General features: G+C 40.3%; 1 protein-coding gene across 1 annotated transcript in view; it reads right to left on the bottom strand.

Moving 5' to 3' along the window:
• The window catches only part of NELL1 (neural EGFL like 1), a 964,969-nt gene that overhangs the window by 450,032 nt on the left and 495,494 nt on the right, over nucleotides 1-19,443 (bottom strand). The window lies entirely within an intron of this gene.

Raw genomic sequence — 19,443 nt, 5'->3', positions numbered from 1 at the left:
TTTGACTGTGTGGATCACAACAAACTGTGGAAAATTCTTAAATGGATGGGAATACCAGAACACTTTACCTGCCTCCTAAGGAATCTGTATGCAGGTCAAGAAGCAACAGTTAGAACGAGACTTGGAACAACAGACTGGTTCCAAATTGGGAAAGGAGTATGTCAAGGCTGTATATTGTCACCCTGCTTACTTAACTTATATCCACAGTACATCATGTGAAATGCCAGGCTGGATGAAGCACAAGCTGGAATCAAGATTGCTGGGAGAAATATCAGTAACCTCAGATATGCAGATGACACCACCCTTATGGCAGAAAGCGAAGGAAAACTAAAGAGCCTCTTGATGAAAGTGAAAGAGGGGAGTGAAAAAGTTGGCTTAAAACTCAGCATTCAGGAAACTAAGATCATGGCATCTGTTCCCATCATCCTGTCACTTCATGGCAAACAAATGGGGAAACAATGGAAACAATGACAGATTATTTTCTTGGGCTCCAAAATCACTGCATGCAGATGGTGATTGCAGCCATGAAGTTAAAAGACACCTGCTCCTTGGAGGAAAAGTTATGACCAACCTAGACAGCATATTAAAAAGCAGAGGCATTACTTTGCTGACAAAGGTCCATTTAGTCATAGCTATGGTTTTTCCAGGAGTCATGTATGGATGTGAGAGCTGGACCAGAAAAAAAGGTGAGTGCCAAAGAAAAGGAAATTAGTCTTGAATATTCGTTGGAAGGACTGATGCTGAAGCTCCAATACTTTGACCACCTAATGCAAAAATCCGACTCATTAGACAAGACTCTCATGCTGGGAAAGATTGAAGGCAGGAGGAGAAGGGGACGGCAGAGGATGAGGTGGTTGGATGGCATCACCAAGATGATGGACATGAGTTTGAGCAAGCTCCAGGAGTCCGTGATGGACAGGGAAGCCTGGCGTGCAGCAGTCCATGGGGTCGCAAAGAGCCGGACACGACTCAGTGACTGAATTAACTGAGCAGCACACTAGGGGACCATGACAATATAACAACATCAGTTCGGTGCATTTGAAACACATAGTCTTTACCTTTCTTCTGGCTACAAGAACAAAACCAACTGATTGCAAAGCCCCAAAGACCATGCCACCAACTAAGAAATACAAAATACTACCTTCTTTCAAAACCCTGTGCCTGTTTAGGGACCAATCATGTAATATATTTGTCCTCAGCTTACAAAAGTCAGGGCTGCAACATTCTTTCCTGAATTGTTTATCAACAGCAGGGGAAATGGAATACCACAGACGTGAAAATAAAGAAAAAAGCAAGGTTCTTTCAGCTCCCTGGTTGCTTAGAGATACTTTCTGGCCCAGACTCTAGAGTTTCCACATTTATTCTGTGGAATTAAATGTGGAGACCTTGTTAACAGTAAGGGGACATGAGAACTGAATTCCCTGCATGCTGTGTTCAAATGCCCCTTCATGAATTCTATTCCCCTAAAAGGCTATTGTCCTAGTAATGGCTAGGGCCATTAAAGCTTTGACTTCTACTTAAAGAAAAAACACAGTCAGTCACTCCCCTTTTATCCAGTGGCCCAAATTCTATCATCTTTAAGTCTTGAGAAGAGAGTCATGACTCAGAGGTTATGAAAGAATTCTCTGCAACATATAATGGCCATGACACCCATGTACTTGATTCCACCATAAAATACTAGAGAAACTCACAGGGTAGAGAAGAGCCAACGGGAGTCAACTGATTTAACATGCCTCCTTATCCCATCCTGAGTCATGGAGTAGATGATGGTTCTGCCCATCCATTGTTTCCACAGAGTGCAACCTTGTTTATTCCAGGGATCAGTGAGGCTTACTCCCCTCACTGCTTTCATGTCTTTGACTATTCGCCCCTTATCTGTGAGTCCTTTCCAGACCACCCCACATAAAACTGCACCACTGGCCAACCTTGCACACTCATCTCCTTCCTTCACTTTATTTCTCCCCATACTTCCTACCATCAGACATTCTATATAGTTCCTGTTTATTGTTTGACTCCACCCAACTAGGGCTTCCCAGGTGGCACTAGTGGTAAAGAACCCACCTGCCAATGCAGGTAGGTATTAGACAAGGGTTCGATCCCAGAGTTGGGAAGATCCCCTGGAGGAGGGCATGGCAACCCACTCCAGTATTCTTGCCTGGAGAATCCCATGGACAGAGGAGCCTGGCAGGCTGAAGTCCATTGGGTCACACAGTCAGACACAACTAAAGTGACTTAGCACAGACACACACCACCCAACTAGAATGAAAGCTCCACTGATAGCCAGGCTTTGTGTTTTATTTACTAGTGTATCACGGCACCTCGACTGATACCTGATGCTCAGTAGATTTCTCAATTAATAACTGTTTAATGACTAAAACAATGATTGAATAAATCACTGTCTGACAAAAACAGAATTTCGTGCCCAATATGTTAAAGAAGCAAGGAAAAGCAAATGTTATTTCTAGAGTTGACTCAGTAACAGGATGAGATCTGTCCCCAGTGGCATTTTTTCCCAACTCTTTTTTTATTGTAGTTAAGTACATATAACATAAAATTTGCCATTTAGCCATTTGAAGTGCACAGTTTAGGGGTATTAAGTACTACATTCACGTTTCTGTGTAACCATCACTACTATCCAGCTCCAGAACTCTTTTTATCTTGTAAAAACTGAGCCTAAATACCCACTAAACAATAACTCCCCAGCCTGTAACAACCATCTTACTTTCTGTCTCTATGAATTTTTTAACTCGAGATTCCACATACAGTGGAATCATTTTGTATTTGTCTTTTTGAGTCTGGCTTATTTCACATAGTATAGTGTTCTCTATGGTTCATCCATGTTTTATCCATCAGAATGTCCCTCCTTTTCAAGGCTGAATGGCACCCCATTGGATGCATAGACTACATTTTCCTTATTTATTTATCTGTTGAGGGACAGTCAGGCTGCTTTCACATTTTAGCTAATGTAACTAATGCCGCTCACGATAAACATGTGTGCACAAATATCCCTTCAAGACCGTGCTTTCAATTATTTGGGGTATAAACTCAGAAGTGGGATGGCTGGATCCTGTGATTTTTAAATCTATTTTTAATTTCTTGAGGGACTATCAAACTGGTTTCTACACTGGCCGCACCATTTTACATTCTCCCTGACAGTATACAAGATTTCCAAATTTCTCTATATTCTCACCAATAGTTGTTTATTTCTCTTTTAAGTCACTTTTGACCTTCCATCCCTCATTAAAACCATCATTTGTGCAGGTCATCAGTAAATAATAACACATATTAATGAAACGAATGTGAACAGGAAAGAAAAATGAAATGAAATAACTATAATAACACACCTGAGAGCATAGAGTCAAGAGAAAAAATGAGATGAGAAAAGAGATAAAATTAAACATGTCCACAGAGCATTGGAGCAAAGGCAAAGCTCCAGCAGTTTTGAGAGGTAAGCACAATTACATGCCAGTGCTGTTTTGTGACTTGTTGGTTTTCTAAATCCTAAAAATAGAGAGAGGGCACCATTCTCTGGCCTCCCTCGTGGACTTGGCTCTGAAGCTGTGAGTTGCTTGAACCTATTCTAAAAAAAGATGGTGTGCTTGAGGCTAAGAGAAGTGTGACAGCCTATATCTTCACTTGATCCCCTCCACTGCACTGTCTGCAGTCATGCAGACCACACCTTCTCTGGCCCAGACAGGACCAGTCTCTGCATGCCCCTCTCACATTAATAGGCAGGGATGCTGTTTCTGGACAATGCCACATTTTTCATATAATCAAGTCAAATGGACTTGGCATGAAGAAAACAATTCTCTTAACAAGAAAATACCCTAAGGTTTTGGAGAACTGAAAAGCAAGCTCTCTCTAGTGCATCCAAATTCAGAATCAAATGAGCATAACTTGAAGGTATTTTCTGGCACCTTATATAAATATGTAAAACACATCTCATAAACAAGGCAGGGGCTTGCTGGATGCCTCTGTGTGGTTACAAAGTATTCTCAATGCAAAATAATTATGCAAGGTCCTGACACCTTCAAAATATGTGTTAACATTACACAGTGCTTTTAGGGTCCTATTTTTCCCAGAAATGTCCTTTAAGTAATAATGCTTGAGAATCACTGATCCCCTCCCCCTGCAAGATCCCTTAAGCATGTGTATTCACTGCTTCGCTGGTTTGAGCTTTGCTCTGTGGCTCACTCTTCATCCACGCTCAGGCAAAAACAATGATCACCATCCATTGTGAGAGAGGAAGAAGAGACACAAGGATATGATAGACCCATATGAAGACAGAATAGCAAGTGGATCTTCATACTTCTCCAATGTGGCAAAGGTTATAGTGATAAAAGGTTTCCCAGGTGGTGCCAGTGGTAAAGAACCTGCCTGCCAATGCAGAAGATTTAAGAATTGAGGGATCAGTCCCTGGGTTAGGTAGATCTCCTGGAGAAGGGCACGGGGTAACTCACTCCATTATTCTTGCCTAAAGAATCCCATGGACAGAAGAGCCTGGTGGGCTAGGATCCATAGGGTTGCAGAGTCGAACATGACTGAAGCATCTTAGCAAAGCACATAATAGTGCATCTGGAGGAGAGGATATTTTGCAGGTGTGAAGAGCTGTATTTTTTAAGAAACTTCACTAAGTCGGACAAAGTTCATGAAATAAGCAGAAGCAATTAAAAGTTTAACTGGTAGCTGCACGGTGATTTTCACAATGTAGAATACAGATGTAGCAACAGAAAATTTCAGATATGTTTAAATTATAGATGGTTTTTAATTTCTTCTTATTCCTCTGAATTTTTTTATTCCATAATTACTTTCATAATTATAAATAATCTTTTATTAATTTTATTAAACTTGCTGCTGTCTTTACACATCTCTCTGTATGATACAAATTCACTCTAAGGACATTTCCCAACTGTCAAAGACCCAATCCTGGAGTCCAACCTAGACCAAGCTTCTGACTGTCCATCTTTATCCTGAGAGCAACTTCTCCTGTGGCTGCCCCTAAGAACTAGACAGATGCCAGTAAGCAGAGCTGATAAATGCCAAAGGTGCTCACAGGTTAGGGGGCTTCCTTACTCAGGGAATGAACTTAAATATTTCAAAGGATCTTTCAAAACATACTCCAAAGCTCTGGTCTACAGTAACTTACAAATGAATCACTCCAGAGATGCTATTAAAAAAAAAAATCAAGGAATTGTATTCCTCGTTAATTATAAACCATAGTGAATCTACTTTTTGCTCCTCTCAACCCATGTGCCCAAAGCATCTGTCTGTAGGCTTCTGTTCCCAGGGAATCTGGACACTGTCTACAGAGACTGAACTTCTAAAGAGAAGCAGCTCTCCAGACATATTTCAAGGAGCCATGGTGGCCCTGGACATGCTTTGAGAGCCACTTGATAAGGAGAAGGGGATTTGCTGATCAGATCTTAGGGTTTCAGTACTAACCATCATCTCAGAATCAGTTATTGGGTGGGGTTATTTCACATGTTTAAACCTTAAAACCCAACCTTCTCTCTTGGTACTACAAAGTGAGTCACAGGGCACATAAGGCAACACTCTGAGATCCCAAAGCTTATAAAGGGCAGAGCTGTGGCATGAATAAGATTCTCTAGGCCCCAAGTCCCAGATTCTGTCACTCTAATAATGGTTAATGTTTACTGAGCCTCAGAAATCCATATTTCATTAGGATTTGGAAGGCATCTGTAAAAGAGCTCCGATGGAGGTTACACCTGAGTCTCTGAAGTTAGAAGGCATTCCTATCAAGCCCTATTCCACATACCTGAGTTCTGTAGCTGTGGACCATTCCTTAACTCCTTGCATCCTAAGTTAGAGTCCTGACCCGTAAAATAGTGACAGTAGTAGCTAACAGTTATTGAATATTTGCTCTGTGCTTAGCTCTTTTCCAACCACTTTAGAAATATTATCTCATTTACTTCCCACAGGGGTCTGAGAGAAAGGTATGTCCATTTCCCGAAAACTGATTTAAAGTGGATTCAAGCTGATTCCGCTGATGCTACTGATAATGCCTAAAGTTGGGGCAGGAGCCCAGGTTTGTCTGACTCAGAGCTTTCTGCTTTTCCCACTTCTGCCCAGGTCACCTCCATGACATAAATGGAGACGGATCCTTGCCTAAAGCACCATGCCTACTATTTCTTAATAATTCTCCTATGCCATCTCCCACCAAACATCAAAACCAAACCAATTCCCATTAGAAAACATATTCTCTACCATGTAGTAATCATACCCCCCGCCTTTTTTTTCCCAGTGCCAGTGATCCTGCATTACCCACACCTCACAATTTAGCACTTGGCTCTATGCCCTATACAATTATTCTCCTGAAATGTTAATTGCATGTCCCCCAAAGAGACCATGCATTGGGCTTCCTAGGTGGCTCAGTGGTAAAAAATCCACCTGCCAATGCAGGAGACACGGGTTTGATCCCTGGGTTGGGAAGATCCCCTGGAGAAAGAAATGGCAATCCACTCCAGTATTCTTGCCTGGGAAACCTCGTGGACAAAGGAGCTTTGCTGGCTCCAGTCCACTGGGTCTCGAACAGTCAGACACAACTGAGCACGCACACCTGCAGAGAGCTCATAATTTCCTAGGGGTCAAGAACCACACCTTAAAGAATCATAGAATTAGAAAATTCGTTCTAATGAGGAGGATGAAACTGGAGCCTATTATACAGAGTGAAGTAAGCCAGAAAGAAAAACACCAATACAGTATACTAACGCATATATATGGAATTTAGAAAGATGGTAATGATAACCCTGTATACGAGACAGCAAAAGAGACACAGATGTATAGAACAGTCTTTTGGACTCTGTGGGAGAGGGTGAGGGTGGGATGATTTGGGAGAATGGCATTGAAACATGTATATTATCATATGTGAAACGAATCGCCAGTCCAGGTTCGATGCATGATACAAGATGCTCGGGGCTGGTGTACTGGGATGAACCAGAGGGATGGGATGGGGAGGGAGGTGAGAGGGGGGTTCAAGATGGGGAACACATGTACACCTTGGGCAGATTCATGTCAATGTAAGGTAAAACCAATACAATAATGGAAAGTAATTAGCCTCCAATTAAAATAAATAAATTTTAAAAAAAGAAAATTAGTATATTGTCACCCTTCTTATTTAACTTCTATGCAGAGTACATCGTGAGGAACGCTGGGCTGGAAGAAGCACAAGCTGGAATCAAGATTGCTGGGAGAAATATCAATAACCTCAGATATGCAGATGACAGACACCACTCTTAGGGCAGAAAGTGAAGAGGAACTAAAAAGCCTCTTGATGAAAGTGAAAGAGGAGAGTGAAAAGGTTGGTTTGAAGCTCAACATTCAGAAAACAAAGATCATGGCATCTGGTCCCATCACTTCATGGGAAATAGATGGAAAAACAGTGGAAACAGTGTCAGACTTTATATCTTTGGGCTTCAAAATCACTGTGGATGCTGATTACAGCCATGAAATTAAAAGACGCTTACTCCTTGGAAGGAAAGTTATGACCAACATAGATAGCATATTAAAAAGCAGAGACATTACTTTGCCAACAAAGGTCCGTCTAGTCAAGGCTATGGTTTTTCCAGTGGTCACGTATGGATGTGAGAGTTGGACTTTGAAGAAAGCTGATTGCCGAAGAATTGATGCTTTTGAACTGTGGTGTTGGAGAAGACTCTTGAGAGTCCCTTGGACTGCAAGGAGATCCAACCAGTCCATTCTAAAGGAGATCGATCCTGGGTGTTCATTGGAAGGACTGATGCTAAAGCTGAAACTCTAGTACTTTGGCCACCTCATGCGACGAGTTGACTCACTGGAAATGAGTCTGACGCTGGGAAGGATTTGGGGCGGGAGGAGACAGGGACAACAGAGAGTGAGATGGCTGGATGGCATCACTGACTCGATGGACATGAGTTTAAGTGAACTCCGGGAGTTGGTGATGGACAGGGAGGCCTGGTGTGCTGTGACTCATGGGGTCACAGAGTCGGACACGACTGAGCAACTGCACTGAACTGGAGATTATCTCCTTCTAAAAAAAAATAAATAAGCTGAATTCTTTCCAAAAGAATTCTTATTTGGAATCCCATTCCTCTGACTGAAAACTATTCTGCTAGTTAATCCTTAATCTTTCAAGGTCCAAAGGAAACTGTTGAGACAGTGGCATTCATTCAGTGAGCAGCTGTCAAGCACAGAACTAGAATCTACTCTGACTGATTCTCTCTGTTGCCAGTGATTGCTTTTATATGGAAATCCTGAGATTTTTCTGTCTCCTCTCGGTATCTGTCTTTGACTTAGCCACAGTTCAGGAGCGGGGGGTGAGGGGGCCGGGGAGGGCGGGGAATGGACCAGCTACCTGGAATCTGGAAACCCTGACAGAAGAGCTTAAGAAAAATACAAAAGGTAGAAACTGGCTATCAGACCACCTTCTATGACCCACATAGGAGGAAAATGACATCATAACTGCAAGTGTCCTTCAAATGCCATAGCCAATCAAATTACCCAGCAAATCCATTGCTTCTAATCCCTTTATTTCAGGCTCCTAACCTAGGTCACTACAGAAGAAAGGCATTAGCACAATCAAGTCTAAAACATTTTTTAATTTGATTTAGTAAGATGACTGAATATTTTGGAGGAAAAAACTTGATGTCATCTTTATCTAGCATTTTCTGTTTTCTAATATTTTAATAACACATTTCTGATATTAAAAGCATAATACAGATTCACTGCATTTCATTCCATTTCATGGAAAAATTGGAAAACATGTAAAGTGTAAAAAGTGCGAAGAGATACCACATATAAATTTCCACTCACAGATACTCTCTGTTACATTACATACTTATCTGGGGAATACTCCCTGCTTTTGTTTATGAATATCCATGCATAATTTTTATGTATTTATTATTTTTATTGGAAAATACTATACATACTGGTTGGAATTTCATCATATTATATAATAAGAATTTTTCACTGACACTGAATTGTCTTCTAGACACTATTTTAAGATCTGTTGAAGTCATATATGAATACATGGAATTTATTCAATCAAACATTTATTAGTTCCTATGTAGGCTCCTTCTACTTTCTTTTTTTTATAAATAATAAGTAGAATAAATAGCCACAATGAAAATCTCACATAAATAACATTGATTTTATCTTTAGAATAAGTTGCTATAAATAAGTATTTCCAGGCCTTTTGATATATACTGTCAAATTATCCTAAGGAAAGTTTGTATCAATGTATATTCTTATAGCAATGTATGAAAAGGTGCCTGATTCCTAAACTATCTACAAAAATGGGTAAATGACATGTATATAAATAAATATAATATCTATCCATATATCTACACAGAGATATACACATAAATTAAGTATGCTGTTTTGCTCAGTTGCTAAGTCATGTCTGACTCTTTGCGACCCCAAGGACTAGGGCCCACCAGGCTCCTCTGTCCCTGGGATTTCCCAGGCAAGAATACTAGAGTGGGTTGCTGTTTCCTTCTTCAGGGGATCCTCCCAACCCAGGGATCGAAACCACATTTCCTGCAATGGTAGGTAGGTGCTTTACCACTGAGCCACCAGGGAAACCCCACATGTGGTATGGTGGCAGTTTAGTCGCTAAGTCGTGTCCGAGTCTTGCAATCCCATGAACTGTGTCCTGCCAGGCTCTTCTGCCCATGGGATTCTCCAGGAAAGAATACTGGAGTGGGTTGCCATTTCCTTCTCCAGGGGATCTTGCCAACCCAGGAAATGAACCTGGGTCTCCTGCATTGCAGGCAGATTCTTTACCAACTGATCTATGAGGAAAGCCCCTATAAATTTAGTATAATTAGCATCTAATTGCATTTATTTCAATTGTTTCTATGACTGAAATAGTTTTCAAGGCTTTCGATATACTCTAATAGATGCTGTCAGTTGCCTACACAATTGTGGATCTATACATAGGCACACATATTATCGCCTTCCTTGACAATAAAACAGTATTATAAAGGAATACTTTGGCTTTATTTATCCTGAGGTGGACCTACACTACACTTCAGGAATAAATCTTGATTCAAGGTATTTCTATTTGCTTTTTCTAAGGCATAATTTAGTGTTAGTTATTCAATCATGTCTGACTCTTTGCAATATCACGGACTATAGCCCAGCAGACTCCTCTGACCATGGAATTCTCCAGGCAAGAATAGTGGAGTGGATTGCCATTTCCTTCTCCAAGGGATCTTGACCCAGGGATCAAACCTGGGTCTCCTACCTTAGAGGAATATTCTTTACCATCTGAGACACCAGGGAGAAAGAGAAAACTCTTGTGGAGAAGACTCTTGAGAGTCCCTTGGACAGCAAGGAGATTAAACCAGTCAATCCTAAAGGAAATCAACCCCAAATATTCATTGGAAGGACTGATGCTGAAGCTCCAATACTTTGGCCACCTGATGCAAAGAGCAACTCATTGGAAAAGACCCTGATGCTTGGAAAGATTGAGGGCAGGAAGACAAGGGGTGTAGCAGAGGATGAGATTGTTGAATGGCATCACCGAGTCAATGGACATGAATTTGAGCAAACTCTGGGAGACAGTGAAGGACAGGGAAGCCTGGTGTGCTGCAATCCATGGAGCCACAAAGAGCTGGACATGTGTCTTAGTGACTGAACAACAATAAGGCAAAATTTATTAAGAGTATTTTAAAATATTTCAGCCAAGGAGACATGAAAACAGATCTGCCAGGGATGGACTTTTGATAAAGTTATCCTTGGTCTTAACGAAGAATTCTAGGAAGGAAATCATCTTTGGGGACATCGTTAAGTCAAGATCTGACATGTAGGGTTGTTTCAGCCATCCTGAAACCTTGAAGAGAACTAGCTCAAGTTTCAAAGTATCAGGATGAAAATAACAAAGTAAAAGGTTGGAAACAATCTAGGACACTGAGGATGTCACAGCAGCTAAATATATTAATTCTGGAAACACGGTCTTAGACTTTTCCTCGTGGGAAAGTAAATTTACCATTTAAGCCAATAGAGTTGGGTTTTTATTCTTTGTTTTTATTTTTTAAGCTAAAATAATCTGAACCAATATACTTACACTGTCTATCTTTCAACAACTCTGTGAAGATATACAGAGGATACTGATAAAGAGGCAGAGAACTTAAATGGATTTCCAATTTACATAGTAAAAAAAAAAGGCACTGCCAAAGGTTGCAATCAGTAGAATTTATATATTAATTCATACACTAGATTTTAACAATGAAAACTTAGAACTTTCATTTTGGCCCAAGAATAAATAATGTATATTTTCAATAATCTTACCTAAAGGAAACATAATCCAAAGATACTTCACTATATCTTAAAAAAGTACGGGAAGAACTAAACATATGCATTTACCAAATCTTTAAGATGGAAACAAAGAACACATGAGAGCTTGATGGGTTATTAAACAGAAATGTCCATTCATTGTGTCAGCTCAAATGTGGATATGACCAGGGCTGCAAGGCAGGCCTCAGCAGTGATGTAAATGCATGTTGTCGTTGAGTCACTAAGTCTTTTGCGACCCAATGGATTGTAGCCTGCCAAGTTCCTCTGGCCATGGAAATTCCCAGGCAAGAATAGTGGAGTAGGTTGCCATTTCCTTCTCTAGGGGATCTCCTGACCCAGGGATCAAACCCTCTTCTCCTGCTTAGCAGCCAGATTCTTTACTACTGAGCCACTTGGGGAGCCTGTTGTAAGCGCTAAAGCAGCCTCATCAAATCCCTTTATGTGAAAGCTTAATTGTGATTCTGCACAAACAACTCTAACAACGAAGTGTACAGAAATACTAACAAGCCTTTATGATGAATTTGAGTCAAGGGCAACACAGTACTTAATAGGTTTGTGTACAAACACCCTGGGGGCAAGATCCATCATTTATTCTAGTTGGTCTGCAGCAGCCTGTGTGGTTCAGATCCTTTACAATATGGCTGATAAAAAACAAAACAAAAAACAAACACCCACTCAGTTAAACCCAACAAGGAAGCCAAATACCAGACAAACCAGTCATAAAATCTCAAGAGAAATGCCCTTTGATATCCTCCTTAAGACATATTTCCTGTCTTTAATAAACCTTGGCACTATTTTAACGCTACTTTTGGAGAAGGAAATGGCAACCCACTCCAGTGTTCTTGCCTGGAGAATCCCAGGGACAGGGGAGCCTGGTGGGCTGGCGTCTATGGGGACGCATAGAGTCGGACACGACTGAAGCAACTTAGCAGCAGCATTGCTAATAGAACATGGAACTACAGACTGGTTCCAAATAGGAAAAGGAGTACATCAAAGCTGTATATCTTCACCCTGCTTATTTAACTTAAATGCAGAGTACATCATGAGAAATGCTGGGCTGGAAGAAGCACAAGCTGGAATCAAGATTGCTGGGAGAAATATCAATAACCTCAGATATGCAGATGACACCACCCTTACGGCAGAAAGTGAAGAAGAACTAAAGAGCCTCTTGATGAAAGTGAAAGAGGACAGTGAAAAAGTTGGCTTAAAGCTCAACATTCAGAAAACTAAGATCATGGCATCCGGTCCCATCACTTCATGGCAAGTAGATGGGGAAACAGTGGAAACATTGGCTGACTTTATTTTTCTGGGCTCCAAAATCACTGCAGATGCTGATTGCAGCCAGGAAATTAAAAGACACTTACTCCTTGGAAGTAAAGTTATGACCAACCTAGATAGCATATTAAAAAGTAGAGACATTACTTTGTCAACAAAGGTCCATCTAAGTCAAGGCTATGGTTTTTCCAGTTGTCATATATGGATGTGAGAGTTGGACTATAAAGAAAGCTGAGCGCTGAAGAATTGATGCTTTTGAACTGTGGTGTAGGAGAATACTCTTGAGAGTCCCTTGGACTTCAAGGAAATCCAACCAGTCCATCCTAAAGGAGATCAATCCTGGGTGTTCATTGGAAGGACTGATGTTGAAGCTGAAACTCCAATAATTTGGCCTGATGTGAAGAGTTGACTCATTTGAAAAGACCCTGATGTTGGGAAAGATTAGGGGCAGGAGGAGAAGGGGACAACAGAGGATGAGATGGTTGGATGGCATTACCAACTCGATAGACATGGGTTTGGGTGAACTCTGGGAGTTAGTGATGGACAGGGAGGCCTGGCGTGCTGTGACTCATGGGGTCGCAAAGAGTCGGACACGACTGAGCAACTGAACTGAACTAATTGCTAATAAGTATCTGGTTTTTGGCTTCTCCAGGACAATATGTGGAAAACTAAAATTGGTGTGGAAAATCAAACATTCACTCTATTAACCCCATTCGAGGGGTCTCTTAATTTCCCCTGTTTTCTCCTTTTGTTGACTACTTTTTACATGTGATGGGCAGAGAAGGCCCATCACAGATCCGTATGTGAACATAAAGTAGCTTGCTATAATTTCATTTCGACTTAATGAATCGTTCTGAACTCCTGTTTTCCTGAGCTAGTGTACTGGAAATGTTGACTCAGTCATTTTGAGGATTCTTTTCTTTCAGCTGGTGGTGTCATGGTTCTAGAAGATTCCAAGTGACCCTGACACTGGCAGAGAAAGAGATCAGTCTGGTCCTGGGTCTGTGGAACACACAGGAGATGAACATCACCATGGAGATGTTCCGTTTATCTTTAAGGGCTCTTTGCAGTATCACAACAGTCAGGAAACTGTTTAAGATTCAGATCCTACCCAGGAGGCCCACTTGCAGAGCATCCCACAGCCTTGTTCTCTCCAGAATCTCACATTCCAAAAGGCAGCCTCGGAGGCAGAGCCCTTCCCTCCAGAAACTGCTCAAGTCTCTGCTTGAATTACCTTCAACAACCAAGTCACCCACTACTGATTCAAAGCAATCCTTTTCTAGTCTACAATTCAGAAAGCAATTTTTCTCATTGACTCCCCCGCCCACATTTCCTCTCCAAACTCCAACCCTCTGTGCTCTACAAAGGCAGGAGCTGTCCACCTTGACTGCACGTTAGAATCACTTGGACATTAAAAAAAAAAAAACACTGACACCAAGTCACAACTCCCCAAGGGGTAAATCTCAGGTTATCAAATTTTTAAAATTCATGTCCTAAGTGATTCTAACCTAAGGTGAGGGTTGAGAACCTCTGCCCTAAAGAGTTAGAATTTGGGGATCCTGCTGTGCTAGTTCTACATACTTCCCTGGAAGGAGAGGAGAGTGACAAAGTCTGTTTAAATAAAGGGAAGAAGAAAAAAAGAATATGCAGGACAAATCAAAACAAAAGACAAAAGTTTCACAGAGAAACATCAGAGTTTTTAAGTGGGTTTTGAAATATCCAAAGGTATAAGTTTATTTTGACTTTTCTTATTCAATATATCAATAAATGTAGTCTTATTATCTTTATTAAAAAGAGTTGCCTTCTAAAGCATTTGATAGAGCATTTCCTATTAAAGTAAAAGTAGTCTACTAATCCATGAGTGGAATTTTATTCTTATATCTGTATCTCCTCTTGTTGTTTTAGCTTTAGATGCTCAGTCTTGTCCAATTCTTTTAGCAACCCCACAGACTGTAGCCCGCCAGGCTCCTCTGTCCATGGGATTTCCCAGACAAGGATACTGCAGTGGGTTGCCATCTCCTTCTCCAGGGGATCTTTCTGATCCCACATCTCTTAAATTTTGCAGGCAGATTCTTTACCACTGAGCTACCAGGGAATCCCCTATCTCGACTGAGAGGCAAATAACAAGTAACTTGCACCAGCTATGATGCCAGATAGTCAAAAGTAAACAAGAACAATATGTCCAAAACAAGCACATACTATGTGCTGGAAATATAGGGATAATCAGTGTGTAATTCACTACTGTGCTCAATCAAGGAGGAAGATTTTCTACTTCAGCTACGTGTCCCAGGACTTTGTTCATTGAAAAGTTACCAGGTATCTCAATATTTGAAATGATCTGTATTTCATTAATCTTAGTAAGAAAATATTTTTTCCAGACAACTAATCTAAAATTTCTAACTTTTATATCTTTTAAATTGTTTTCTCACCTTTGATTATATGGAACTAAATTTAAACCATTAAATTAATAGACTATTACATCTAACTTTCAATTTACTTGATTTCAAATGCAATCTCCCTTCCATGCCAATATCAAAGAACATTAAAAATAAAATCTCTCAGCAAGGTAATGGAAATCACATATGATACTTGTTATTTCACTTCTTCCCTTTCTGTCTTACCTTTTTGGAAGGTTTTTAGCATAAAAATGAATGCTTACCCATTACTGTCAAGTACTTGTCTTATTTTTGCATGCTTTGATCATAAATCACAAGTCTCCTCCCTTAGAGCTGCCTGAGTATTCAATGGTAATGTCTTATCAAACAACCTAAACACAGGGAGTTTTAACTGGGGATAAATGAATGTCAGGGACCAATAAATCAAGCATCTCGACCATTGCAAAAATCAAAGGATTCAGGGAAGAGAAAACCACCCGCCCCAACCTCAATTTTAGACACTTCTCCCACTTCAAAATTCATAAAAGAACAGGAGCAAATTGGGGATCTCTTACAGAACAGAAACTGATTTAGAATCACACACAAATTCCAAGGTCAAAAACTTCCCCAGTGTCAAAGACCCAATGCTTTCAATTTTACCAATGAAAACGCTCCTAGAAAAAAGTATGGAGCCTAACACAAACTACACAGTTATGTCAGGGAACCCCCAGCTCCCCCCACCCTCCACCAGTAATGACTGAGTTATACCACATTTTAAAGTTCTAGATAATTATTTTCAATGTTGAATCCTCAGAACTTTGAATATCCCATGAGATACGGCCTTTTCACCTTCTAACCAGAAAAGAGTAAGAAAGAGGTAACATTTCTTCTCTGTTTGATATACTGTCTTTATTTCCAGCATCATCTTGGCATCTGTTACCTGTGGTGCAGCCTTTGTCAAAGGACTGTTGTTACAGCACAGAACTGGGAAAGGCAATTTTGGGTTCCCGTCCCTGGAATTTATCGAGGGCCATCACTGTAGGATGTGAAATACCCAATACTTATCTAAACTCTTCTAAGACTTTGAAGAAGAACTGATTTGGTAAACTTGGAACATTGTAGATGGAGAATTCACATTTGAGTTTTCTCCTTTGAAGATACTGCCACACTAAACATGAAATTCCAGGCAAAGTCATTTGTCAGTCATCTCTTTGGTCATATTTCCTAACACTCATGATAGACACTAACTGTATATTGGACACACAAATGAATAAATGGAAGAGTGAGTGAATGATGAAAGAGTGAATCATTCATTCAATAAATCAATGTATCACCAAAGCTCATACATCTTCCTTAATTTTAAGATCACTAATTTTTGATCAAACTCAGATTTTCAATAGGACTAATAACTTCTAAAATGTCAGTGCCAGAGGAAACGACAAACCAAGAAAAATTAAAGAGAAAAAAATGACCCAATGTACTTGGAAAGCCAACTGAGCAGTGGCAGCAGATACTAATTGACTTGGGACAGAGACTAGAATGATCTTTGGAAATAAGAATGTCAATAATGAGAAATGCCATTAAACGAAGGATGTCTTCAAGCCTGTGAATTTCTCCTAGCAACTTTTCTTCCCGGAAACAAAGTATCTGAAAAGACATCTTACAGTGGCATACATTTACTATACACCTCATTAATTACAGAGGATTATAACTGCTTGGGGGAAGAAGTCTTCTTTACCAATAAAGAAATGGCAGAGATTAGATGTGGGGACCTGCTCTGTCTTGAAGGGTCAAGAGCATATTTGGTCTAACAGACTTATTTTCAGGACACGAAGGTGAATGTCAGAGTTCAGCTCACTACTAATGTGTCTAATGGAGGCGCTTGAGTCTGATCTAGAGGAGAAATGACCACAAGGAGAAAGCTTGTCTCTCAGCTCTCCTCATTCCCATCAATGTTCCTCCATAATAAATTTAGAAAAAAAAATAGAGTTCTCTCTCATAATGTCAATATGAAATCCTATTAAATACCTATGTGTAGATTTCAAGTTGAATATATAATTCAGAAGCTCATGAGAAAGATTGGAAATGGACAGAAATTTAGGAGTTATTGACAGAGATGCTATAATGTTGTAATATTGAATTGTAGACATCTAAAAAGATTACATAGATAACATAGAAAAGGCTTTTGGGCAGAGCTCTATAGTACTTTAACCTTTAAGATATCAGTACAGGAAGAAGAATAGCCAGGAACACTGGGCAGGAGGGACGGGTGACATAGAAAGAAAATCAGGAAACCTATTGTCTCAAAGGTCAAAAAAAAATGATGTGTTTAAATAAGGAAGATGTAGTCAGCTCTGCTAAATGCTGCTGAGAGGTCACAAAGATAAGATTATATTGAGCAAAATGGGACTCATGGTTGACCTTGATAAACACACACTCTGCTGAATGGTGAGACTGGAAGACTTAACGGGAGGGATTGAAGAGGAGATGTGAAGGAAGTACACGCAATGGAGACAATAACCACTGACAAGTCAATTAGGAGGTCTGCTGTGAAAAGAAGCAGAAAAATGCGCAGTAGATTAAAAAATCTGGGACCAATGGAAGATTTCTTTTTTAAAGAAAGGGATCTTATCCTCAATCCTATGACCTATGGGGGGATGTCCAAAGCCCTCATCGAGATTTTTGACACTCCTGAGAGGCCATGGTGATTATGATGCATGTATGTCTGGGCATTAGGGAAAGGATAGGAAGAGTTACCTCTGCCTATGAGGTCATGCTATCCTTCATATACACATATGTACCATTTCTGCTGTCTGCCATGTTAACTTAAATTTCTTTAGGGTGGGAAGGGGGAGGTTCACCATTAAGTGGCAGATTTTGCTGAAGGTTAGAGGGTCAATGGGGAAGACTCACATTGCATATTACACAGCAAAACCACCACAACAGATTGCCTCACATTAAATAGTCCTGTCCTTAAAAATCCTTTCAGCCAGCCATCCTTTCACTGGGTGGTTTTCACTGACCTCTGTCCTCTACAGCAGGCACTTCCAGCCTCCGGGATCTGCTGCCTGACAATCTGAGGTGGAGCTAATGTAATAATAATAGAAATAAAATGCACAATAATTCCCAATCAGTTCATGGAAAAAATCTCTTCCATAAAAATGGTCCCTGGTGCCAAACAGGCAGGGCATCACTGCTCCATAGCACCCAGCCTTTGGCTCTCTGGCTGGTTTCTTTCTCCTCTTTCTCTCTTTTGTTCTAACTTTTCTGTCTCAGACAAAATATACACACAAACAAAACAAAACATGTGGGTATACATTTTTTCCTGCAGCACTATGCTTTTCTAGAGGGGGGATGGAGTACCCACTGATACCCATACCCTTGAATTTTACTCTGAACAACACAGCTCTCTTTCTAAAAGTAACTCTGGGGCTAGTTCTTAAAAAGTAATACATTTTCCATCTTCATCCATATATACAAACTACTGGGCAGAGCACCTGTCTTTAATAGTCTTTCAATAAGTACCAACTCTTGCCTTCCTCCTTCCATTACAAAGTAAGAGCTGAGATGTTATGGATTCTCATATAATTTCCACCCATCAGTGCCTTACTCAGGTCTGAGCTGCACGATAAGGTCCAGCTGTGCTGGGAGGTGATTTGCTGCCTTTGCCTAATGTCAGAACTAACATAAGTCAGGACCAGGGGTAGACCAATGATAACAGAATAACAGTCATCTAGAACATCACAGATTTTTCAATTGTTTGTTGACAGGTCCACAAGAGTTTTGTCCCCTTAAAATGTTTATGTCTCAGCATAGTATCTATGAAATCTCTTTTTCTCCAGGGATTTTCTTATAAGAAAATCAAGTAAAAGACAGATAAATGAGACGTGACCAACTGTGAGTGTCAGAAACCTCATCAATCTGAAATCACTAGTCCTTTTAACCAAAGAACAGTAACTTTAAAATATTATTAATACAACAAACAAGAGTAAAAGTATTTGAAGATACAAACATACTTCTTGAACTTTCGTAAATTTTTGTACTTTTGGAAAGGTCATTCGAAATACAAATTATTTAGAAATGAGTACCATTCCATTGTGAGTGAAGAAATCATTGTTTATATAACAGAGTCATTAGGACCAAGAGAAATATACAAGAGTCAGAGAAATACATACCATGACTGAAATCTTGTATTCAAGGAGCCATTTCTTTATAGGTTACAGATTGGGCATTTAAACACATTTCATCCAAAAGAAGACAGAATTAGAACTTTTTCGCATCCTAGCCAATCGACTGCTCATGTCTCCACATTCACGACTTAAATGCTAATGGAACCTCAAACCAAACACCACCAAGTTAGCGCTGCTCACATACAGGCACCAACCACAATGCCTGGCATTCCCGTTTAGGGCTGACAGCCCAGTGTGACGAAGGCAGAAGAGACGAGAAACTAACAATATGTCAGTGAAAAGTCTTGAGTGACCGCCCCCCAGACCCA

Source organism: Moschus berezovskii, chromosome 25 (genome assembly GCF_049115385.1).
Source record: "Moschus berezovskii isolate FMDL1 chromosome 25, NW_MosBer_1.0, whole genome shotgun sequence".
Lineage (NCBI taxonomy): Eukaryota > Metazoa > Chordata > Mammalia > Artiodactyla > Moschidae > Moschus > Moschus berezovskii.
Note: the sequence above shows the minus strand (reverse complement) of the source record. Positions and strands in the feature narration are given on the sequence as shown.